General features: G+C 45.2%; 1 long non-coding RNA gene across 2 annotated transcripts; it reads left to right on the plus strand.

Moving 5' to 3' along the window:
• On the plus strand, window positions 1-25,059 carry LOC125149445 (uncharacterized). 2 transcript variants are annotated; one of them, XR_007145918.1, is made up of 4 exons: window positions 1-95; window positions 16,071-16,254; window positions 20,742-20,868; window positions 24,954-25,059. It is a non-coding gene; the product is annotated as an uncharacterized LOC125149445 (long non-coding RNA). The 2 variants fall into 2 exon arrangements; XR_007145917.1 differs by lacking the exon at window positions 24,954-25,059 and adding an exon at window positions 23,867-24,065.
• The last annotated feature ends 810 nt before the right edge of the window (window positions 25,060-25,869 follow it).

Consider the following 25,869-nt stretch of genomic DNA (forward strand, 5'->3'; position numbering starts at 1 on the left):
CACCGAGAGCCGGGGAGCCCCGCGTTTTCTCAGCAATTCGTCAAGGTTGGCGACGAGCGAGGCCCGGACGCTGAGGAGGCTGGATGCGCCCAGAGGTGAAGGGGCCCCGGGCTGGACCTCGTCTTCTCCGCAGACACCTGCCTCCGCGGCAGACCCGGGGCGCCCCTCGGCCCTTCTCCACCCCCCACCCCCCACCCGGGATGCAAGGGAGGAATAGATGTGCATCTCCCGGTGCAGGGAGCCGGAAAGGGGCTTTCTGAGCGACCTCATCTGGCAGGGAGCTCTTTGATAACACGGAGCGCTGCGTCCCTGGACAGGGCCTGGATGCTGACGGCGAGGCCTCATGCCTATCGCCTTCACCCCTCTGCCAGCCAAGGGGCAGAAGGAACCCTCTGCAGGGAACCAGGCGTTGGTTCATTTCCGCAGCCGTCCAACTAGTATTTATTGAGCAGCTATTAGCTGATAGACAGTGGGACCATAGCAATGAGCAAAGTGGATGGAACCTGCCTTCCTGGAGATTAGTTCTTGTGGGACGTATAGAAAGGGAAATGGGCGAACAAAATCCTTGAATCGTACTCCCTGTCCGCAAACGAAAGGTGGACAAGGAAGACAGAAGACAGAGATAAAGAGTAACTCCAGCAAACGTATTGAGAGGAGGCTCTTCCCTGAAAACAGAGCAGGTGCTCGGGGCACCTGGGGAGCTCAGTCAGCCTCCCACCTTGGCTCAGGTCATGATCTCCTGGTCTGTGGGTTCCAGCCCGTGTTAGGCTCTGTGCTGACAGAGCCCGCTTGGGATTCTGTGTCTCCCTCTCTCTCTGCCCCTCACCCACTCATGCTCTGTCTCTCTCTATCTCTCAGTAATAAATAAACATTAAAAATTAAAAAAACAAAAACAAAAAAAAAACAGGTGCTCAAAGAGCCTCGGGGGCTTAGACAATCACTCAGAGGCTTGACCTGAATTGTGAACTGGCCTCCAGACTTTCAGATTACCCTTTCTGGAACTTCAGATGCCATTTAGTTAGGACTCAAATGGCGATTTGTGTTTGGAATATCAGTTTGAGTCACATGGTCATACATTTCTGCCCATGACACACAGATCTGGGGAAGGAATCAGGAGAGAATTAGTAAGTCAATACATTATTGGGGACAACTGGACAAATCATCATTTATTGAACATTCATAAATTCTCAGAGCCGTGACTTTAAATTATGAATTTTAAATCCCTTCTTCTCTGCAAAATCAAGCATTCTTATTTTCATTTTACAAATAATAAAGCACAGGCTGGGGTGAGAGAGCTCACCTCAGAGGTTGTAAGTGGTCTATTGGCCAAATCCGAGCCAGACATTTTTGGCTTTTTGATCCTGTAGTGTTTAAAAAAAAAAAAAGGATTCATTATCAAAATTTCAAATGCATGGGACCTCCTATTTAAAAGCTCATTTCTCAGGGCACCTGGGCAGCTCAGCTGGTTAAGCCTCCGACTTCGGCTCAGGTCATGATCTCGCGGTTCGTGAGTTCAAGCCCCGTGGAGGGCTCTGTGCTGACAGCTCAGAGCCTGGAGCCCGCTTCGGATTCTGTGTCTCCCTCTCTCTCTGCCCCTCCCCTGCTCGTGTTCTGTCTCTGTCTCCCTTTCTCCAAAATAAATAAACATTAAAAAATTCTTGTTGCGGATTTTTGCATCCATATTCATCAGGGATATTGGCCTGTCGTTCTCTTTTGTTGCTGGGTCTCTGTCTGGTTTGGGAATCAAGGTAATGCTGGCTTCATAGAATGAGTCCCGACGTTTTCCTTCCCTTTCTATTTTTTGGAACAGCTTGAGAGGGATAGGTATTATCTCTGCTTTAAATGTCTGATAGAATTCCCCAGGGAAGCCATCTGGTCCTGGACTTTCATTTGGTGGGAGATTTTTGATAACTGATTCAATTTCTTCGCTGGTTATGGGTCTGTTAAAGCTTTCTATTTCCTCCTGATTGAGTTTTGGAAGTCTGTGGGTGCTGAGGAATTTGTCCATTTCTTCCAGGTTTTCCAGTTTGTTGGCATATGATTTTTCATGATAATCCCTGATAATTGCTTGTATTTCTGAGAGATTGGCTGTAATAATTCCATTTTCATTCGTGATTTTATCTATTTGGGTCATCTCCCTTTTCTTTTTGAGAAGCTTGGGTAGAGGTTTATCAATTTTGTTTATTTAAAAAAAAAACAACTCTTGGTTTCATTGATCTGCTCTACAGTATTTTTAGATTCTATATTTTTTTATTTCTGCTCTGATCTTTATTATTTCTCTTCCTCTGCTGGGTTTGGGGTGTCTTTGCTGTTCTGCTTCTATTTCCTTTAGGTGTGCTGTTAGATTTTGTATTTGGGATTTTTCTTGTTTCTTGAGATAGGCCTGGATTGCAATGTATTTTCCTCTCGGGACTGCCTTCACTGCATCCCAAAGCGTTTGCGTTGTTGTATTTTCATTTTCATTTGTTTCCATATATTTTTTAATTTCTTCTCTCGTTGCCTGGTTGACCCATTAATTCTTTAGTAGGGTGTTCTTTAACCTCCATGCTTTTGGAGGTTTTCCAGACTTTTTCCTGTGGTTGATTTCCAGCTTCATCGCATTGTGGTCTGAAAGTGTGCATGGTATGATCTCAATTCTTTTATACTTATGAAGGACTGTTTTGTGACCCAGTATGTGATCTATCTTAGAGAATGTTCCATGTGCACTCGAAAAGAAAGTATATTCCATTGCTTTGGGATGCAGAATTCTAAATATATCTGTCAAGTCCATCTGATCCAATGTATCATTCAGGACCCTTGTTTCTTTATTGATCCTGTGTCTAGATGATCTATCCATTGTTGTCAGTGGAGTATTAAAGTCCCCTGCAATTACCACACTCTTATCAACAAGGTTACTTATATTTGTGATGAATTGTTTTATATATTTTGGGGCTTCCGTATTTGGTGCAGAGACATTTATAATTGTTAGCTCTTCCTGATGGGTAGACCCCATAATTATTATATAATGCCCTTCTTCATCTCTTGTTACAGACTTTAATTTGTTGGTGGGAATGCAAACGGGTGTAGCCGCTCTGGAAAATGGTGTGGAGGTTCCTCAAAAAATTAAAAATAGAACTACCCTATGACCCAGAAATAGCACTGCTAGGGATTTACCCAAGGAATACAGGAGTGCTGATGCATAGGGGCATTTGTACCCCAATGTTTTTAGCAGCACTTTCAACAATAGCCAAATTATGGAAAGACCCTAACTGTCCATCAACTGATGAATGGATAAAGAAGATGTGGTTTGTATATACAATGGAATACCACTTGGCAGTGAGAAAGAATGAAATCCTGCCATTTGCAGCAATGTGGATGGAACTGGAGGGTATTATGCTAGGTGAAATAAGTCAGACAGAGAAAGACAGATACCATATGTTTTCACTCATATGTGGATCCTGAGAAACTTAACAGAAGACCAGGGGGGAGGGGAGAGGGGGAAAAAAAAGTTACAGAGACGGAAGGAGGAAAACCATAAGAGACTCTTAAATACTGAGAACAAACTGAGGGTTGATGGGGTGGGGGGAGAGGGGAAAGAGGGTGATGGGCATCGAGGAGGGCACCTGTTGGGATGATCACTGGGTATTGTATGGACACCAATTTGACAATAAATTATATATATAAAAATTATTAAAAACAAAAGCTCATTTCCCTTTATTATTTTATTTATTTATTTATTTATTCATTCATTCATTCATTCATTCATTTGAGAGAGAGCAAGAGAGCATACAACCGGGGGAGGGGGCAGAGGGAGAGAGAGAGAATCTCAAGCAGACTCCATGCTCAGCACAGAGCCCAACACAAGGCTTGATCCCACGACCCTGGAATCATGACCTGAGCTGAAATCAAGAGTCAGACACTTAACCAACTGAGCCACACAAGCGCCCCACAGATTTCTCTTTAAATACTATGGGGCATGGCGGGACCGGCATCCTATCCTGCACGTAAGGTTGGGTCCCCTTCTTCACATCACACATAGAAATGTACAAAAAATGGATCATAGACCTAAATGTAAGTTCTGAAACTAGAAAGCTCTTAGAAGAAAGCAAAGGAGTCAAATTTCACGACCTTGGATCAAGCAATGGTTTCTGAGATACGACATCAAAAGCACAAGTGCCAGAAAAAAAACAGATATTGGACTTCATCAGAATTAAAACTTTGGTGCACCAAAGGCCATCATAAAAATGTGACATGACATCCTTCATAACGGGAGAAAATATTTGAAAATCATGCATCTGACAAGGGACTTGTATCCAAATAACCCTTACAACTCAACCATCAAAAACAACCCAATTTAAAAATGGTCCAAGAATTTGAATAGATAAGATACTAAAATGGCCAATAATCACATGGAACTGTGCCCAACGTCATTAGTCATTAGGGAAATGCGTATCAAAACCACTATGAGGTACCATTTCAAATGCGCTAGGGTGGCTCTAATCCAAAGTTGGAAACAATGTGTATTGGCAAGAACGTGGAAACACTGGAACCCTTGCACGTTACAGTGGGAATGTAAAATTGTGCAGCTGCTTGGAAGACATTTTGGCATTTCTTCAAAAAGTTAAGCATGAAGGTTACCATATAACACAGAAATTCCACTCCTAAATGTATACCCAACGGAACGGAAAATGCATGTCCACACAAAAATGTGACTGCAAATGTCTATGTCAGCATTATTCACAGTGGCCAAGAATGGGAGCGAAATGTCCCTCCACTGAGGTATGAGAAACAAAATACAGCATATCCTTGCAATGAAATATTATTCTGCCCTAAAGAGGAGTGAAATACTGATTCAGGCTACAACGTGATGAATCTTGAAAACATGCTAAGGGAAAGAAGGCAGCCACGAAAGGCTATCATATAATTCCACTTATGACTGTATCATAGGTTTCTTTGTTCCATTTTATCATACGAGTACATTCACATGTGAATTCTATCTCAAGAAAGCTGTCCTTAAAAAAACACCGAAGGGCATGTCTAATAGATATTTTTAAATCACCATAATTTTTTTTTAAATCATGACAATTTATTTTTTGTGAGCTTCCTTTTTTCCACACATCTTGGCCACAAGAGATAAGAGGAGACCTAAGAGAGGGAGAATCTTAATTAATAAGAATTGGTTATTTTCCTATAGTCACCTATAACAACTCCAGTCTAGCGTGCGGGAAAATCAATGCCCCTCCCCCCCAACTTTCTGGTTTAGTTTGGACTTTAAACTTAACCCATTGCTATCATTCACTCTCCTGCATCACGGCATGACTTTGACATCAGAATATTTGTTTTATCACTGGAAGTACATCTCCCCAGATCCTAACTCAGAAGGATCTTCTGCCACGAGTCATAACCCAGGCGACACGTACATGTTGGTTCTCATAACAAATGGCCACAGCACAGTGTTCCTCAAGTTTTCTGTCATTGCCACACTTTCGCATGGGAGAAATCCTCCCTAGCCCATCAGGTCCTGAAGATGCCTGGACACACATTGCAATGCAAATGGTCCATTTTCCTTGCAGAGATCACCAGAGTTAGCCCGTGATTTTCAGCTCTGGCTGCCCAGTCTAATCACCAAAGAAGCTTTTTAAGAATACCATCAATTAGGTCTCATCTCGTCTCACAATTACATCGGAAGCTTTGGGGTTGAGTCCCAGGCATGATGAGTTTTAAAAGTTCCCAAGATTATTCATTTCCATCGTGTAGTCAGGGCTGAGGAACACTAATCAGATCGAGGCAAAGTCAACAGCAAAAAACAAAATATTTAGGCATTAGGCAGATTCTGTTCATAAGAGTGATTCATATTTCAAACTTTTTTTTCCTTCTTTCTTTTTAATTCAACTGTACTTACTGATATCGTACCCATGAATTCAAATCAGTATGGGAAACAAGGCTGTTCACAAGGGTCTCTTTGGCCTTTGGCATCTCCAAGAGTTACAGAAAAGACTTTAAAGATCAGGAACAGGGCTGCCAGACCCAGGAATCCCAGGATCCTCCTCTTTCCTGGTGTCTCTTCAGAGTACGCCATCTTGTCCAAGGACACCCTGGTCCACGATGGCACCACCGTTTTTTTAGATGGCAAACACCAGCAATTGTAAGTAATAGACACGATTTGGGTTGGAAAAAACCAATTCTTTAGACTTAGCCTGAATAAAGAAACTTCGCTCCTCTCCACGCACAGAAGCCAAGGATGCATCCTGGGATTCGGTCAGCCCAAGCTTGGGCACCTACCATGAGGAGGTGTGGCATGCTGGGATAGAGACACCCGCTGTTTTATTTATCCTGCTAACTGTGTCCCCTACTTCTCAAATCAGCCTTCCCCCCATGCAAAAGACCTTCTGCTTTGGATAGAACCATTTTAATAACTCCTGCCCTAAACTCCTGCCCCATTGCTCAGCACCAATGCCTGAAATCTCGGCCACTCATTTTATTTATTTTTTTTTTAATTTTTTTTTCAACGTTTATTTATTTTTGGGACAGAGAGAGACAGAGCATGAACGGGGGAGGGGCAGAGAGAGAGGGAGACACAGAATCCGAAACGGGCTCCAGGCTCTGAGCCGTCAGCCCAGAGCCCGACGCGGGGCTCGAACTCCCGGACCGTGAGATCGTGACCTGGCTGAAGTCGGCCGCTTAACCGACTGCGCCACCCAGGCGCCCCTATTTATTTATTTTTTTTTTACATTTGTTCATTTTTGAGAGACAGAGCATGAGTAGGGGAAAGGCAGAGAGAGAGGGAGACACAGAATCCGAAGCAAGCTCCAGGCTCCGAGCTGTCAGCACGGAGCCCGACGCAGAGCTCAAACCCATGAACTGTGAGATCATGACCTGAGCCAAAGTGAGATACTCAACTGACTGAGCCACCCAGGCACCCCTTCTCATTTAATTTCTAAGGACTTCTTTGATCCAAGTGGGTGTAGGCTGGTATGCCCCAGTTTTTAATTTAACCCATGCCTTCTTCACCAAAACATTCAAGCGCCTTTGATGTTCTATTCCTCCATCCAGCTTTGGGCCGAGGTGGAGAGACTCCCTCTTTTATACCCTTTTCCAGACTGAGAACGATTGCTATATTCTTCATACTCCCACCAAGCATACATAGACTTCCGCCTTCTCTAGATTGTATTATGAAAACAAGGTTTTACTAAATGTGCCTTATTACTTAACTATTTCATAATAGTGAAGTGAATTGCTAAGACGTATATGAATCTTCCTCCAGAGTTTCGTCTACCCCCCACCCCTGCGTGAATCACTGATGGAGCCTCTGCGTCCTCTAGAGGAATAGAAATTATAATGATCATGGAGCATTCCTTAATGAGGCCAACCCTGCTGTATATACATCATCTCATTTAATCTCCACCACAAGCCTAGGATGTAGGCTATTGTGAGTGAACATCTCTTACACATAAGGAAATTGATGCCCAGAGAGGTTAAGTGACTGTCCTAAGATCACACAGCCCATGCAGGGTTGGGCTAGAATTTGGCATCAAAGTCTACGCTCTTATTATCTGACCATATGTCATTTCTCAAGGTCAGTCCACCACAAACTCAGATCTTTTCCAGTAGACTAAAGCTTCTTGAGAACAAGGATAGTGACATTCGTGTCTGAGATTATGAAATAAGGCTTAAATATATTTAATGCCCAACAAAGATTTCTTGACTGAATGCATGAATTATTGAATGATGGTCATTTTCTGATTAAGCCATGACTGTCTGCCATGCCCTCAAAGGCAGGAAAATAAAGGAAATGGGCTTGGCTGGGGATTTCCAGTCTCACATCCCATGGGGTGTCAGCCCTGCTTACTCATGAGGACATAGGCTGGTGGATGGTTTCAGGGAGCGGATCACTTTGAAATATGGCTCATCCAGAGTGAATCTTACGGGATTCTGCCCATGATGCTTACAAATAGCAGAGCTCACTCAAGGGACCCCTGACTCGGTTGACTGCCGGGGGTCATAGTTTTCAATATTTGCTAAGTGGCTTACCTGGTGGCCAGACCCTTCCTTCCTGCAGGAGAATGTGAAAGTTATTTCATTTTTCTTACCACCAGATTGAGGTCTTTAACCTACCAAGCAGTCACAGTTATGAATATTTATGTATCATAAATGCCCGAAGTGAAAATGAATTTCACCCTTAGTACCTAATGTGTAAAACACAGCATGTACGTATAGATATGTACACATGCGTCCAATAACAAGCTTCTCTTTTCCAATGACACAAGATAAAACTAACACGCATGATGTGGATTACAATATTTAATGGCCCCAATCTGATGCTCACACAGTGGCGGATGGCCTAGGGCCTTTTGCCTCTTCCAGTCGGTAGGGCTCAACACCTGTCCTTCAGATCTGTTGGGAGTGGTGTGCCCACACAGCCCGACATCCAGTGCTCCCACTGCCCCCCGACGTGGGAGCGTTGCGTTAGGCTCAAAGACCGCAGTTAAGAAAACCAACCGTGAACAGCTGATCCTGCACATTCAGGAATCACGCCTTCCAGCTGGAGAAGGGGGGTGCGGCACGATGCTCTTACAGTCCTTTGCACTCAGTATGGACATTTCAGTTAGAGGTAAGATCTCAAGTGACTTTACAGATGAATTGGGCTTCAGTGACAGATCCGTGCAATTGCGATCCTGCTTTGGTCCTCAAGTATCTCATGCATCCCATGGCCCGTTGTGTGTGAGCAGCCCCTGCATTCACGGGGACTGAAGGAAGATGGCCGGCCCCTCTTGCTTCCATGCTGAACTGTTATTTTTATTTTAAAAAGTTTTAATGTTTATTTATTTTTAAGAGAGAGAGAAGCAGAGTGTGAGCAGCAGAGGGGCGGAGAGAGGGAGCCACAGAATCCGAGCGGGCTCCAGGCTCCAAGCTGTCAGCACAGAGACCGACATGGGGCTCGAACTCATGAACCATGAGATCGTGACCTGAGTTGAAGTTAGATGCTTAACCAAGTGAGCCCCAGGCATCCCTGAACCTTTATTTTTAAGTGTTTGTTTATTTCGAAAGAGAGAGAGAGAACAAGCTGGCGAGGGGCAGAGAGAGAGAGGGAGAGAGAATCCCAAGCATGTTCCTCCCTGTCTATGAAGAGCCCGACACAGGGCTCGATATCATGAAACATAAGATCGTGACCTGAGCCAAAATCAAGAATTGGATGCTCAACCGACTGAGCCACCAAGGCGCCCCCATGCTGAACCATTTTTAAAAAGACATTAAGGGACAAGAAAATCAGAGTTAATTCCCTTCTCACTTTCTATATGTAAATTTTTACATGACTGGCTTATCATTTCTTCTCTCCAGCTTCCCTGTGTGCATATAAATGTATTTCTCTAAATTTGTGTGTGTGGAGAGCAGGAGTGATCCGTAACTGAATTCCATTTTCCACAATGAGTTCTTCATTGGATGAAACTTGACCTTAGCTCCTGCTAACAATTGACTTAAGGGATGTGGTGTCCACTTAAGCCCACGATGAAGAACAATTTATGGCCAATCAGTAAGAACAGCAAGTTACCTGTTTCTGAGCTCTGAATTGAGAATGAGACGTAGCGATATGCTTACACAACCTCAAGCGTTACCAGTGTTGAAAACCAGCCAGTAGGGGCGCCTGGGTGGCGCAGTCGGTTAAGCGTCCGACTTCAGCCAGGTCACGATCTCACGGTCCGTGAGTTCGAGCCCCGCGTCAGGCTCTGGGCTGACGGCTCAGAGCCTGGAGCCTGTTTCTGATTCTGTGTCTCCCTCTCTCTCTGCCCTGTCCCCCATTCATGCTCTGTCTCTCTCTGTCCCAAAAATAAATAAACGTTTGAAAAAAAAAAAAAGAAGAAGAAAACCAGCCAGTAAAGAGAGGGTGAGGTTCTGCTGGGGCATGTTGCAGAAATGAGGGGCTGGAGTCTTGTGACCCGAGTGGGCTTCCTGCCCCTTCCATCCTGCCTTCTCCAGGCCCTTCTCCCTACGGCTCCTGGGGTCTTCCCGAAATGCAAATCGAATTATGCCACCGCCATTGCAGTGGCTCATTACTGCCCTCAGGCTAAAGCCCCAGAGGCTGGTGGGGTAACAAGGTCAGTCATCACTTGGCCTCCACCTGCTCTCAGGAGCTACTGGACCCCACCCTGCTTGGCTGTTCGGCCCCATCCCCCTTGCCCTGCATGGACCACGGGAACCACACCCACCCTAGAAAGTGTCATGCTCTCTCCCACCTCTGGGTTTTCTCCAAGGGTGCCATGTTGGCCTGGATGTCTGGCTAGCCCCTCTTCAACTCAGAGTCATCTGCTTAGACAACACATCTTTGCACCAATCCCCGCAGGTGGCCCCCATGGGAACCTGTTGTGTCCCTTGGGGAACCCCTGTGTCATGTGCGCCTCCCACACTGGGCCATTGGGACTTAAAAGAAGCCATTGTTCTCTGTCTCTTCCCTTCCCTTTCTTCTTTCTCAGAGGGATGAGCCTGTCTCCGCCTCCTGCCCGAGGACTAGGAAGTCCCATGGGTTTGTAGCTCACACTTTCTGCTGTAGAGATGTTGCTCTCTGCCAACAATGTGTTATGGTTCTTCCAACGGACTGAGTTGTCACAGAGAAGCAGCTGTCTGGCCTAGGATGGCATTTGCCGCCCACTGGCATCTAGATGTGTAACTTATTTGTCACCAACTGGGTGTGAGCAGCCGGGAGGCGTCGCTTCTGGGCCAAGATGCGCAGTGAGTGGGAGTGTCTACTTTATGCTTTCTCTTTCCTACCAACATACATAGAATGGAAGGACCTCAGCTCTCCATCACCTGGCAGGGCCTCCAAGGGCCTGGAGTAGGAGGGGAAGAATTCTCTTGTGTCAGTGCATTGAGATTGGAGGGTTCCCTTGTTATGCTCATTATTTTTACGCTAAACAGTCCTACACACGCTGACTTATCTTTAAGATGATACAGGCTCAATGTGTAATTTGAAACTAATTATATTAATTATATGATAAAAACTTGAAATGTGACACAAATAAAATGTTTTCCCAGATTGGATCTGTATCTTTCCTCACTGAATATAGTCCCTCCTCCCCCGAGCTGCCAGCTAAGGCTTTTACTACCCCCAGGGAGGGACACGGAGTAAACATATTCTTCCTGGTTAAACATGGCAATACGGTGGCTTGATGACCTCTGGACCTGAAAAGTATTAAAAGCTGACTCCTTTTCTTATGGATGCCTGCACGATTCCCCAGAGACCCCTCTGCTCTCCTTACCTGCACTCAACCTCCTTTGGCACCCAGTTCCATTTACCCCACTGGGTGTTTCTTTTTTTTTTTTTTTTAATTTTTTTTTAACGTTTATTTATTTTTGGGACAGAGAGAGACAGAGCATGAACGGGGGAGGGGCAGAGAGAGAGGGAGACACAGAATCGGAAACAGGCTCCAGGCTCCGAGCCGTCAGCCCAGAGCCCGACGCGGGGCTCGAACTCACGCGAGATCACGCGAGATCTCGCGAGATCGTGACCTGGCTGAAGTCGGACGCTCAACCGACGGCGCCACCCAGGCGCCCCTCCACTGGGTGTTTCTAATGGGGCCCAAGGGCAGGCCACCTCTGTCCCAGGTAGAATAATGGCACGGCCCCTCTTAGTGCGGCTTCCTGCTCTGGCCAGGTGCCCTCCTTTCAAATATCCCCAGACCAACATTCCTACTCTTGGCTCTGTCATAACAGGTCCCCGCGATTCACGCATCTGCCGTCAGAGGAGAGCAGAGAAGCAGCCCCTCTCTCCCGTCTCTGCTGCTATGAGCTGGTTTACCTCATCTCTAGAGGCGATTGGTCAGCTATGCAATTACACACAGGAAAATCATGCTTCCAAAGAAGGAGGGGAATTAAACTCACAAACTCACCCAAAGCTAAAAACGCTCCCTTTTTCCCCATTAGCAATGTGCGGCCTATCAAAAGTATTAATCTGACAGGTGAATTAGCTGTTTTGATATGTTCCCTTATGTTTGACACATGTCTTTGGCAGATAAGCAATTCTGTTCCCTAGTTACAGATATTTTCATATTCAGTAATTTATTTCTCCCATTTCAATGGTGCTTTTTCATCTTTAAAATTAAAGCGTTTTCCAAAATATAGAGAGAAAACTATTAATAATTTAGCATACAAATCAGATTTTGCATGGATGATAAAAATAAAAGGCACTACGTATCATATAGGGACAATGACTCATTTCCAGGACACACATTTTTTTTCAGAAAGCAGCTTTTCTGATCATTTAAGAAACCAAATCGAGGAGAGTCACGTGGAAGTCAGACTCAAGAATTCTCTCAGCTGCTCCTTCTGTCTGTTAGGCATCATCCCTCATGTTTAGCTTTCTCCTGTCTTGTAACTTCACTCTGGTGTTGGAGGAAAACCAAAAAATTGGGTTCAGTAATACTCAGCTGCTTCCTTATATCTCATCATTTTAAAATTATAGAATGCAGCATAGTGATACCTGCAGTATGGGGAAGGGTTTGCATGGAGAGAACTATTACTCCTTTTTAAGTTTCCTGTGTTGTGTTGCATGATGGAAGGGTATCTCACGGCACCAACCAATCTCCGAACATAGAAACCATGAGAGGACCATCTAGGAGCCAGGGGTAAAAACCTCCCCACAGCTATAAAGCAAATTGTAATGCAAAGTGACAAACCTTATTAGAAATGTGGTGATCCTACAAAATCTTTAATTGATGGTATAAGGGAGCAAAACTTGCCACCCCAAAATGTGTCTCTTTGGTAGGTGGATTGTTTTAGGCCGATTATTCTTAAAAAGCAAAAGACTCAAGAAGTTTCTCTTTTTTCCCTTCCCACTAACCACTAGCTAGAGAACCTGTCCCCAGGAAGGAGCTATCACCACAGATAACCACATTACAATATGAACTAGCTACGGTAGAAAGGGAGGAAGCTGGAGAAGGAGCCAAGGACAGGCCACCCCAAAATGTGCCACTTTGGTATACTGATTATTTTGAATTAAAAGTTAATTAAGGAACAGCTGAGGCAAGAACACTCTGAACCACCCCCCCCCCCTTATTTCCAGAAAGCAGGAAATAAGAACTCCCACGTGGCAGGTACTCTGAACCAGGATGTAGAGAAACCTTATCACCAGAGACAGGAAAGTCAGAGCCAAGAGGGCTGTTTAAACAAACGTTGTCCTTTTACTGCTTTACAGCTCCAGCCTGCATTCTGTTTCAAATTCCTTACCTAACTCCCAAAGTTAAGTTTTCTATATCCTGTCAAGTCCTCACAGATTGATTGTTTGTCTTTTTGTCTAAAAGATATAAAGCCTGCCTGCCTTGGTCATTTCTTTAGATCGCAATCTCATTACTGGGTCTCTGTGTACCCATAATTAAACTTTGCTTTTTCTTCTGTTAATCCATCTCTTGTAAATTTCATTCTTAGACCAGCTAGAGGAATCTTGAAATGTTGAGAAAAAGTTTTCCTCCCCCGCACCGTTTGATCGAAAGTCCTCTCTGTGTCCCATTGTTTCTGGATGGCTCAGTAAGCACTTGTTCGCTCATCATGTACTCTTTCCATTCTTCCTATGAATTTCCTTCCTTCCCTTTGACGTCCCAGACCCCTACCCCCTTCTCCTTAGTCCAGAATGACATATATACATCAAATTGCCTGTTTTGGGGATCTCTAAAGTTTATATGGATTCCCAGATGTATGCAATTAATTCTAGTTTCTCCTGTTTATCTGTCTCATGTCCATTTAATTCTTAGGCCAGCTAAAATGACCTTGAAGTTTACAGAAAAATTTTCCTTCCCCAGCAATGCTATGAAAACTGTTCTCTTTGTTTAAGACAAGAGATATTCTGGCAATATCAAATGTTAATCACCATTATAATAGTAAAGAAAATCATAAAGCATTAACCATATTTGGTTGACCACCTTCTGTGCACTGATGTCTGGTTGGGATTGAGACAGCCAGCTGTCCCAAGTTCCACCCTCCGCTTCTCTGAGTTGAACACCCATTTTCCATCGGCTGCTCGGGGTCAAGGCTACGCTGCAGCCTGATGCGGTCATGTGTCCAAGTTCTGGCCAATGGAATATGGGCCTCTTCCAGGAAATGTTCCTGTCTTCCCATAGCCCCTCCCTGCTGGCTGTCCTGGGATGCACTGGTACACTGTCTGGACCAAACGGATAACAGCAACACCCCCGGGATGCTGATAGATACGACAGGAAAAGCCCGGGTCTGTCATGACTTTAGGTGGATTGGGACCCTTCAGCGATGATCAATGCCAGCTACCACACCAGTCTTACTTGAGAGGAAACAAACGCGCATCCTCATGAACGCAATAGAGCAGTAGTAAGAAAAAAAAAAAAGGTATCCTGCAAATCTCGAGTTGTTTCAAGTAAAATAATAAAAATAATACCTGCTACCTGCTCTTGGACCATTTCGTGTGCCGGGCTCTCTGCTAAAGTGCTTCTCTGCATGATTCCATCTCATCCTAACCACCATCCTGTGAGGTAGGTGCAACTTCCTCCATGTCACAGAAGAGGGAACTGGGGCCTACAGGTGATAAATTGCTTTCCCCGAGTCACACAACAGTAGTCAGTAGCACCCAGAGATCAAGTCTGAGTTCCTATACTCCAAGCCCGTGCTCTCGTCTGCCTCCAGCACGGCAGGGATTACGGCAAACGTGTTCTCTCGTGGGCCACCGGCAGCTGGTCGTCTGGAGAGACGTGTCAGAAGGAAATCCATGGCGACAAATGAAATCAGATGGGCAGGACTGGAAGAGTGAAGATTATCTGGAACAGACCAGTGTTCTAGTTTCCCGGAGCTGCCAGAACAAAGCACATAAACGGGGGGCGGGGCGGGGGGTGCTCAAAACAACAGACTGTCTTGTCTCACGGCTCTGGAGGCCAGAAGCCTGAGATCAAGGTGTCAGCGGGCTGTGCTCCCTCTGAAGGCCCCAGGGATGGGTATGTCCAGGGCATGTCTCTCCCATTGCTAATAGCTCCTCTTCTTATGGTAGTGCAACTCCAGCTTTGCATGGAACATTCTTTCTGTGTGCAGGTCTATGTTCACATTTCCCTTCTTGTAAGATGGCAGATCATAACAGATTAGGATCCCGCCATACTCCAGTATGACCCCACCTTAACCAAGTACACTTATAAAATTCCCCTGTTTCTGAATAAGGTCACAGTCTCAGGTACTTAGAGGTTATGATCCCACGGGTAGAAGGTGAGCGTCTCAGACAGGCAGTTGCTTTCTCTGGGGTTCTGACTCCCATCTGCTTTGTTTCGTTTTGTTTTTTAATAGACAATTAGAGGAGACTATCCCTGAGGACTGAGGCTTCTCATTTAAAAAATACCCTTACATGCTTATTTCTTAATGGATGCATAATGTTTCCAGTGACTCAGATAAACAAAAATTGATTATCTATTTCCATACTAGATGAAGCACACAGTAATAATCCCATGTGAAAGCTGTCAAGGTTAGAAATTAGTGCATTTAAATCACACGGCAAGCCAATGGGGAGGTTAGTATTGGAAATCCGACTTGCCATCTGAGATTCTCGATATGATGGAGCCTCAGCGACATAGATTCTGGGAGTAAAAGGAGGTAAAATTTCTAAGAAAGAAGGTAAGATTCCAGGAGCTTCTCACTAGCAAACATCTGATTTAGAAGATTAGACCTCAACAGTGAAGGAGAGAGCCTCAAACCCCCAGGCAGCTAGCAAGGGGTCTCAGGATCAAATGTCATTGCCAATGAAATACCTCCCTCCTCCCATCCGTCCCGACCATGCCTTCTGCAGAGGCAGAAGCATTATCGTGTCCCTCTTGCAGCTGGAGACATTAAGGCCCAGAGGGCTGGTGGCATCTTGTCCGGGGTCCAGGGGACACAGGTGTGAGCAGAGAGCCACTAATTTTGTGGTTCTTGCTTTGCCCCAGAGAAGAGGGTTGGCTTTGCCCTCCCTTCCACGGATAGACAACTTTATTCACACATGAGAGAGATTCTGTGACCCACAGGTGCTTGTTTCTGATTCAGTTTGGGCACACATTTTTTGTTTGTTTGTTTGTTTTGCTCTAACAAAAGAGAAAATAAAGTTGTTGTTTTTTCCTTTGGAGGCAAGAGGCTGAGAAAAACAATCACTACCACTTTGAGCGCACTTTTGCTCTCCACTATCTTGACAACGTGAATGTTTTTGTCTTTTGGGAGTTGAGCTGAAACTTTGGTTTTTTTCCAAAACGTGAGCAAGAGAGAAGTTTCTGGAATGATAAGTTTTGCAGCTTCCCCGGGCTGTGGGCCTAGGTATGTATAATAAGGTGACTAACGAGACAAAATCCTACATAAACAAATCTTTGTATTTCTTCTGATGGCCTTTTGATGGTCATTAAAATGTAGATTTCTGGGAAGAAAAATAGTTGTTAATAAAAATGGCAGCAACAAACAGAGCCTGGGTGACTCAGTCGGTTGGTTGAGCCTATGACTCTTGATTTCAGTTCAGGTCATGTTCCCAGAGTCAAGGGCTCGAGCCCCACATTCAGCTCAGCACTGAGAGTGGAACCTGATTAGGATTCTCTCTCTCTTCTTATGCCCCCCCAGTCTCTAAAATTAAAAAAAAATAAAAAATAATCAACGAACAGCAACATTTCTGGAGTTTCTGTTAGCATCTGTTGACTCACACTGACGGAACTTCCCCCTACAACTCCATATTTAAGAAAAAGAAGTTGGGGCGCCTGGGTGGCGCAGTCGGTTAAGCGTCCGACTTCAGCCAGGTCACGATCCCGCGGTCCGTGAGTTCGAGCCCCGCGTCGGGCTCTGGGCTGATGGCTCAGAGCCTGGAGCCTGTTTCCGATTCTGTGTCTCCCTCTCTCTCTGCCCCTCCCCCGTTCATGCTCTGTCTCTCTCTGTCCCAAAAATAAATAAAAAACGTTGAAAAAAAAATTTAAAAAAAAAAAAAAGAAAAAAAGAAAAAGAAGTTGAGGTCAGTCGAAAGAAAGCCCCAGGACCTCTGATAGTGGTGCTAACATACGTCTTCCCCAGCTTGTCCCTCGCAAAATGAGCCCACAGCTCTTTCTCCTCCAGTAATGAATGTCTGTCTGCAGAGAAAAGAAGTGACTTAAATAGTGAATAAAATGGAGAGTGCCCCTAACGCCACAAATTAAGGGGGGTGGGGGGAATCGGACGTTTGGTCTTTGGCCCTTGACGTTAAAGGAAAGGAAGGGTAGTTTCCGAACACGCTGTTTTAACATTGATAGAGAAACAGACGCCAACTAGGACAGAAACAAACCGACATTTCGTGTAAAGAAAACAGCTCCTGGCATCGCTTTCGAGACAAAGTTCAAACGGTCTCGACTCTGGGATTTCGTGCGTGCACGTACTCTCAAATAACCACAAGATGCAGCTTTGCAAAGACAACGATTCAAGGAATTAAGACGTAAACTTTCATTTAGCATCGGGATTGTTTACTTGTTATAAGCTATTTGAGAGCTAATCTTCTACTCTTGGGTGTCTGGGGCACTTCTTGACCTGGAAGCTTGAAAGCACCATCCATAATTTAAAGTGGAAACATACACGAAGGAGAAGTTTTATGTTTACTGCTGCCTAGCACAGTGTATACTCATATTTCAAAAAGAGAACTAATCTATTTCATTCTATTTTACAGTATTTGGTCTAATAAATTCCCTCCAACCAGAAGTGCTGAAAAATTTAAAAGGCTTTTAAAATGTTATTAGTCAATATCCCATTTGTCATAAATTTACCCAAACATTGGAAACAGGCCCAAGAGCTAATTTTGCTTTGCCCCTCGCAAATGATCAATAATTCACGGTTATTATTGATTTAAATACAACAAGGTATTAAATCCTGTCCAGTGCCACGTTTGTTTGAATAAAAAATGATTTCCTTTTAATGATAAGATTTGATTTGGCTAATTTCAGGGTATCGCCTCAGCATCGCTAGCTACACTCTTAACGTGGGGAAGGCAACGTTACACTGCGGGGAAGACAGCAGAGCTAGGAAAGTAACAAAAATGTGTGTTGCAAACACGGCGAACCATAAGGGGAGCAGATGCTCCCTATTTCAGCAGAAATATGGGAGTTTAGGCTCTTTGATTGTGGCAGTGTGTGACTCAAGCACCCAAAACATTTTCGCGAGGAATTTCAGTTTATTTCAGGCCTCCCGATAGGTGTGTCTGGGAATCTGTAGGCTGTGAGCGTCTGCGTGTGACTTTGGAAGAAGATGGGGGTAAGGAACTGAAGGAGTTACTCTCCAGCCAGGTGTGGGACAACTGCATCCCCGGCGTCCTTAGAACAGGTGGAGGTTGTTACATGTGCTCCCACTAGGGGGCGCTGCACATCCTTAAAGGCCCAAGGCTCAGCCTCCCCAGCACGTGGATGCTATTTCTGCTCATGCAAAGCCACAGAGAATGTAGCAAGCATTTGATACCAAAATCAATGCTCCCCTTTAGAAGAAAGAATCTGGGCTGCTAGGATATTTTGCTGGGGGAGATAATATTTATTAAGTGCTTTCAAGCTCTATTGTCCCAAACAGAAAATGTTTTCCTCCGAACACTTTGAAATCGGTTAACGCTATTCTTTTGTGATGCTTTCCATGCTCGGAAGTCATTGGCTAATCTTACACAATGCACTCTGCAGAATTAGGAGATAAAATCCTTTTGAACAATATAAAGTAGAATACCATTAAAAGTCAACTTTTCAACAGACTCTTCTTTATCCAGGCTCAATCCACACTCTTGCAATATGTTTCTAGAAAATACTTATTTTGAAATGGTGACCATTGCCCTGACAAACAGACCTTTCTTGTTAAAGGGGGACTCACGGTAGTATTAATTTTTGCAATAAGAGACACTGAAGGTTCTCTGGAATACACACGGGGCTGGACCAGTCGCACCCACCAAGGCCAGAGTGAACCGTATGCACCAACAGGTGCCCAGCAGGTGTGTCAGAGCTAGTCACAAGAGCTGGGAAGTTGTGCCCTTACCTGTCGCTGGGAGTGCAGCCTCCTTGCGTCACGGACCACCTCACCCCTAGCTTCTGGGCTCACCACAGCTGCCGGACAGGTGTGAAGCCTTCCCTCTGACCCTTGTTCTAATTTGGGAGAGAGTGGCTTTCTTCAAATCACCGGAGGGCCACGCGGCCACAGCACAGGAGAAGACAGGTCTTCAAGAGAGGATGATGTTGTTTGGGGCTTTCGGAGTCATTTTGTTAATTCTCCTGGGTTTATGTGTTTCCGTGTGACTACGAAGACAAGATGATAACTGGAGAGACAAACACTGACCACCATCATATGCACCCCCACTGGATGGGAGCCCCCCCCCCCACCGACATCCCTTCTCATTGACCATCTCTTTCACACCTACAGCAATTAATTTACAAGATGAAGGCCCATCCTCAGACACAGGAAGCCCGCTAATTCTTTCTAATTTCCAAAGGAGAAATATCAACACGAGTTGACAAATTGTGGAGTATTGTAAATGTTGACATTTTCCAAATAAACGCTGTCAACACGTGCAAAAATATTGTGATATAATGGTATCAGTCATTTATAATTATGGCATTTATAGAATGTTAATTTACAGCAACTGCAGATTTGCATTGGGGTGATGGGATGGGGCTTAAAGATGTCTAATGATCGTGGATCTTCCTCCCACCCTTCGGTGGGCCTTTCTGCAGGGTTTCTGCCTTCCTCTTGGACAATGTTAAAGATCTTCAACTGAGGGAAGGACCAGGCAAAATAGTCCTGTTGGTATCCCATCTTCACCGCCATCCCGTGTGAACCCCGGCTGACTCCCTCTGTCTTCAGTAGTGACCAGCATGGCTTTTGAGTCAGAGGGGATTGGGTTTCATTCCTGAGTCTGATACTTTCACCTTTTCTTTAAAAAGTTTGTTTAAAAGAGAAATAGAGAGAGCAGGGGAGGGGCAGAGAGAGAGGGAGAAAGAGAATCCCAAGCAGGCTCTGTGCCCTCAGTGTAGAGCCTGACGTGGGGCTCAAACTCAGGAACCGTGAGATCATGACCTGAGCCAAAACCAAGAGTCGGGCTCTTAACCAACGGAGCCACCCAGGCGCCCCCAGTAAAAGTCATCTTTTAGGAAATTCTAATTTCCCCATGCATGAAGCAGAAGAAATGATAGTACCTGGTCTACTGGATTGTTGGAAAGACTTTATAGGATTCAAGCTATAAAGTAACCAGAAGTGCTACTGTCCCTCAAGTGTGCTTCTGGGTTAGGAATCGCTGTCATTATTAAACAGTACTAATAAGCATTTTCAAACAGAAGTAATTATTATTAGAGATAAGTTTTGCTGAAGTTTCTGAGGGTGAAGGGCTTGTTTTGTTTTAATCTCTGGTCCTAGCACAGCGCTATTCATGGAGATGGGCTTTAGTGAGTACTGGGAACTCAGGACCAGAGAACATAATAGCAGACCCTCCATATTATGTCTTTGAGAATAGTTACGGGAAGGGGGGGAGGGGCCTAGCTGGCTCAGTCAGTAGAGTGCATGACTCTTGATCTCGGGGTCATAAGTTCGAGTCCCATGTGGAGTATAGAGATTACTTTTTAAAAAATCTTAAGAAAAAAAAGAATCGTTGTCTGGCTAAACCAAAAAGCATCATTGTAATTGTCTAATCAACAGATATACGGGATTTTGAGTATGTTCCCACCCCACGCTAATCTAACCCAGCAGCACAGGCTTATTGCAGAATTGGAAAGTTATAATTGTTTGATTTTCAAATAAAATGCTTCCCTATTTTTCTCCTCTCTTTCTCTCATGCACAGGTTTTGCCACAGATCAATTAAAGCACGTCATCTGGGGTGGAAACCAGAAGTCAATAATTTTCAAAGAACCCCTGCAATCGTGAGGCAGTTCGGGAACCAAGGGCCAGTGGCTTAGAAGCCCTGCAAGGTGATTCTAATGATGCTGAAGCGTGAGTCCCTGGGCCTTCAACCTCCGGTCTGCAGAGGGGATGCCAGTGGCCTCTGCTTCCCCACTCACCAGCACACAGGGAGATGCACGAAATGTGAAAGGGCTGTGGGCAAGTAAAACCCAAATAATAAGGACCCAAAATGTATTAATTCTCAGATGCCAGGTAATTTAGGCTGACCACACGGTGCCATCTGAGAGCCAGCACACTGTGTCCAAGGAGTGAATAATTTAAAGGGTTTTTATGCCAATGTCTGTGATTCAGAGTAGATTGTGAATCATTCCCAGGGGTTACAGTAACGCCTTTCCATCTCTGTGGGATGTGGGTCACAACGCCTGGGGAGTAATTGTTTAATGGGTATGGAGTTTCAGGATGGGTGGTGCACAGATCCTGGAACTGGATAGATCTATTATACGATGGGAAATTAATTTGCTGGCAAACGTAAGACAAATTGGGGCAGATAAAAATCAAGATGCGAAGTTCTGTGATGAGTCCGTCATAATAGCTCGGTTCCAGATGATGAAACTTGTGTCATATCAGGAAAGGAAGTAACAGATGCCAGAGAGCCAGGAGCTGAATTCAAAGGGAAAGTTAAGCAACTGGACATGGATGGAGGAAGCTAGCGACATCACCAATGACCGTGACTTGAACATGCTTCTACATGTTAAAAGTTACTGTGAATAGAAGAGATGTGATCTGATGCCCAGCCAGAGAGCACCCCCCACGGGTCTGGAAGACAATCTGAGAAATGCAGATTATACCAGAACTTGGGTATAGCCCCAACAATCCCCTGCACATGACATGGGCACAGAGAAACAGGAGATAAAACCCTGAGAGATTAAATTAGTTTACAACAAACTAGCAGTTTACTTAGTAGTGGGAGAAAATCTATGAACGTTTTTTTAAAGTGAGCACATGGGGATTTTTTTTTTTTTAATCAAGAGAAACAGCGCACAGTAACACTCTCCCAGTATGGAGAAGGAAAAAAAATGCACATATTCTGGGCTATCATTACAAAGCCTATTGAACAAAACCATGCGTATTTTTCTAGCTCAGGCATTCAGGTAAATGTGCAGAAGGAGCCCCCGCTGGGATTAATGGTCCCTGTTGGTCCTGCACCTGGATCTCTGTGTCCCGCTTGTATGGAGCAGAGAACACTCATTCTGTAACTTCTGAAAGATTGAAAAATAAAGGCTTAATTCAGGTGTCCAGGCTTTTATTAGGCTCAAATTTATCACCTTTTCACTAAACAGAAAAGGAACGTTCAGCCCTTTCGAACAATCGACTCAATCATGTTGGCTTCTGTTTCATCTCATGATGAATGGTAATTAATCACACGTCAATAACTTTCACGCTCCGGACCAAATCGAGGTGCAGGAATATGTTTACATATAGACAAGAAATGCCAATGTGGTTATCAACAGCAGAAAGGGGTTAACATTCCTTTGGTTTGCACACTGACTGATGGTTGATTGGAGTCTTGTTATGGAAACAAGCTCACCACTGAGAGGGGAGACGCGGGAGGAAATGTTCTAGCAAATGAGGCGGACATTTCCCGTATGATTATTTTATGTGCCTTTCCAGTGTGTTTCCATCCTGTTACTTTCAATGGAATTACTTCTTTTCATTGAACAGCTTTGGAGTCGGTCCTAAAATTAAGGTCCAGTATTATGTGCGGCCTTGACATCTGGGGAAATCAGGAAGGCTTTGAATAGCCTAGCCGCAGACTCCCTGCCTGCTGTGTGGTTACAGGGGGCCCCGTCACTCAACTTGCAAACACATGCGTGCGCGCACACACACACACACACGCGCACTGGGCATTTCTGTATTCTGTGGGACTGGGTACATGTAACAGCATATACTGGTGTCCATCTATTTCCACAACAAACTCTTGTTTGACTACTAGGAACTGTGAGGGACTTGCCAGAAGCTATGGATGATACAGTGAACAGGACAGATCTAGTCTCCGATCCTCTAGAACTTACGGTGTAAAAGGCATGAGTCGTCTTTCAACCCATCCATTGAGTCACCTAATTCCCACAACACCGCTTCAAAGGAGGCAGGGCAAGGGCTCCGGGTGCCATTTCCAAGTGTGACCACTGAGGTCCAGAAAGTTAGGGCACGTGGCCAGCACCAGCTGGGATGAGATCAAGCCCTGAGTGTGACCACCCCCCCCTTCTGCACCTCACCACCTCCCGCTGTGTATCACAGGCGAGGCAGACGCCCCATGGGTGCATGCATAACCTCACGATCTCTGAGACAATCGCAAGGAAGCGAGTGTTAGGCAGTGATTAAAAAATGCGATCATCACCCTGAGACATTAATTCTATTATTCTCTCCGCCCATATTTTCTTCATACTCCCATATTCTCACTTCTCATAAAGCTATTTTGTGCTCTCAAGCCATCTGGTGAGTCCCTGTCGAGGTGAAAGATGCCAACTCATTCTTGTCTTTCCCTTACATCGTCCTCGCCGTCACCCCCTCATAGCCAGGGCTGCCGGGTGACAGGGGGACACCAACTCGATTTGAATTTCACATGCATTGTGAATTTTTAGAATAAGTATGTCCCACATCTTGCTTTGGATACAAAGCAATGTTTATTTATTTATTTTTGACAGAGAGAGAGACAGAGCATGAGCAGGGGAGGGGCAGAGAGAGAGCGGGAGACACAGAATCCGAAGCAGGTTCCAGGCTCCGAGCTATCAGCACAGAGCCCGACGTGGGGCTTGAACCCACGAACCGTGAGATCATGACCGGAGCCGAAGTCGGACGCTTAGCCAGATGAGCCACCCAGGCGCCCCTACAGGACTTTTATTAAAATTATTATTGATCTGAAATTTGAATGTAACTGGGGGCTTGCTTTTTTTATCTGGTAAATCTGACCATTCTGCCCAACAGTACACCCTCCCCCCTCCTCCTTTCTGTGACAGGGTCTACGTTATTACTGCCACCTAATTTTATGTTCCTCTTCCTCTTTAGAAGTCTTGACTGGATCAGAAAGTGAGACGACGCAGTGGGGAAATATTTCACATAATTCCTGACAACATCGATTTTATTTTCCTATGAGAGCTGAGACCCGCGTAATCAAACCATGAAGTAAATGCATAACCCCAATGCCTGACGCAAAACCGTATTCATTTCCTTTAATACATGCCGGTTTTGAAAACTGGAATTTATGAGTTGGGAATATATATTAAAAAAAAAAAAAAAGGCCCGACAGTCTATTCAAAATAGATAAATAAATAAAAGCCCTGACATTCTAATGCAAGGTTTGATCTTTCCAGTCTCCCAGAAATGAAATCTGATAGAAAAAGACAAAAGACAGAAGCCTCTGGTGGAAACATATAATCAGAAGCCTTGGATGACAGTGCTTTTTGAGATGGTCACTCCACATTTTCGGAAGGACAAAGATTGGGCGGTGGGGGGGGGGGGGTGGTGCACAGGGGACATTTGGAGAAACTTCAACACCTTAATAGTTTTTAAAAAATTCTAAAGTGGGGCGCCTGGGTGGCTCAGTCCTTTAAGCATCTGATTTCGGCTCAGGTCATGATCTCATGGTTCATGAGGTCGAGCCCCACATCAGGCTCTCCACTGTCGGCAAGAACCTGCTTGGGATCCTCTCTCTCCCTCTCTCTCTCTCTGCCCCTCCTCCACTCACACTCACACTCTCTCACTCTCTCTCTCTCTCTCTCTCTCTCAAAAATAATTAAATTAAAAAAGAATGTTTAAATTAATCTTAAAAAAAGATTTCTAAAGTTGCACAATTGCATCGATCCAAAGAAACAACCAGATTTAAAGTAGGCAAGAATGGTTTAGGATAGCCTTCCTTCTAACAGTGGAAACACGACCATTTGCATCACGGTGGCCAGGGTGTGGATGACCTGGGTCCGTGAGTTCAAGCCCCGCGTCGGGCTCTGTGCTGACAGCTCGGAGCTTGGAGCCTGCTTCGGATTCTGTGTCTCCCTCTCTCTCTGCCCCTCCCTCACTTGTGCTCTGTCTCTGTCTCTCTGTCTCTCTCTCAAAAATGAATAAACATTTCCAAAAAAAAATTTTTTTAATACCACAGAATGGAAAATGTCCAAACCAGTCAGTGAGGAAAAGAATAATAGTCCAACTCAAATAATGCAGAAAAGGAGGAAAAGACAGGCGTAGCGAAAGCAAGACAAAGAAACGGAAAGGTCAGTCATCTTATTGTCAGGTGGCAGCTCTCTAAGGAGGAAGCCCAGTGCTAGAGACGGGATTCGGGTAGGACTTTTGGGTGAAAACAGAGCTCTTGAGTGTAAAGGGAAAATGATCAAAAATCATTCTTTAGCTGCTTTTCATGAGAAAAAGAGAGGAATTTCTTATTCATCTACTAACTGTAAAAACTAGATGAGCAGAGAGGGCAGAGGGCGGAGAGAGGTGGGAGAGGGCCATCGGCAGCCGGTCCCCAGGCCCCCCGAGTGGGTTCCCGAGGGGTCTGCTCCTCTGCCCCAGCGCAGGACCATGGCCCCGTGGGCAGAGCAGGGGCTATGTGCCAGGCCCCCGACCCCTCCTCGGCCAGGATTCCCTCTGCTTCCCACCTTGCACATCGGCAGGCAGTGGACCCGGTGGAGAGCGAGGAGTCAAGTCAGGGGGCGGTGGGGGGCAGGGGTGGGGCTCTCTGGAAATGCCCCTGTGCCTGGGAAGCCAAGGTCATTAAAAGCCCAGCCCTGAGAGCTGGGCGGCTCTACGTTCCGTGTGACTGGGCTGGGCCACAGGGTAACCCCCACACCTGCAGCCCCAACCACCTCCCACGTTCAGCAGAGTCCCTGGAACCTACAAATCCTTTGTGAACGATGCTTCTGTGCAAGTCGAGGAAGGGGCTGGGCCAGTGAGTCACTCCTGCAGCCCCACGAGGTTAGTGGCCAACGGGAAACGGGTGTTCCACTGCATCGATTCTACAGAAGCTAAAGTTCACGGCAAGAAGCCTAAACTGGCCACATTCCAGGAGACGTCATCAG

This window comes from Prionailurus viverrinus, chromosome D3 (assembly GCF_022837055.1).
Source record: "Prionailurus viverrinus isolate Anna chromosome D3, UM_Priviv_1.0, whole genome shotgun sequence".
Lineage (NCBI taxonomy): Eukaryota > Metazoa > Chordata > Mammalia > Carnivora > Felidae > Prionailurus > Prionailurus viverrinus.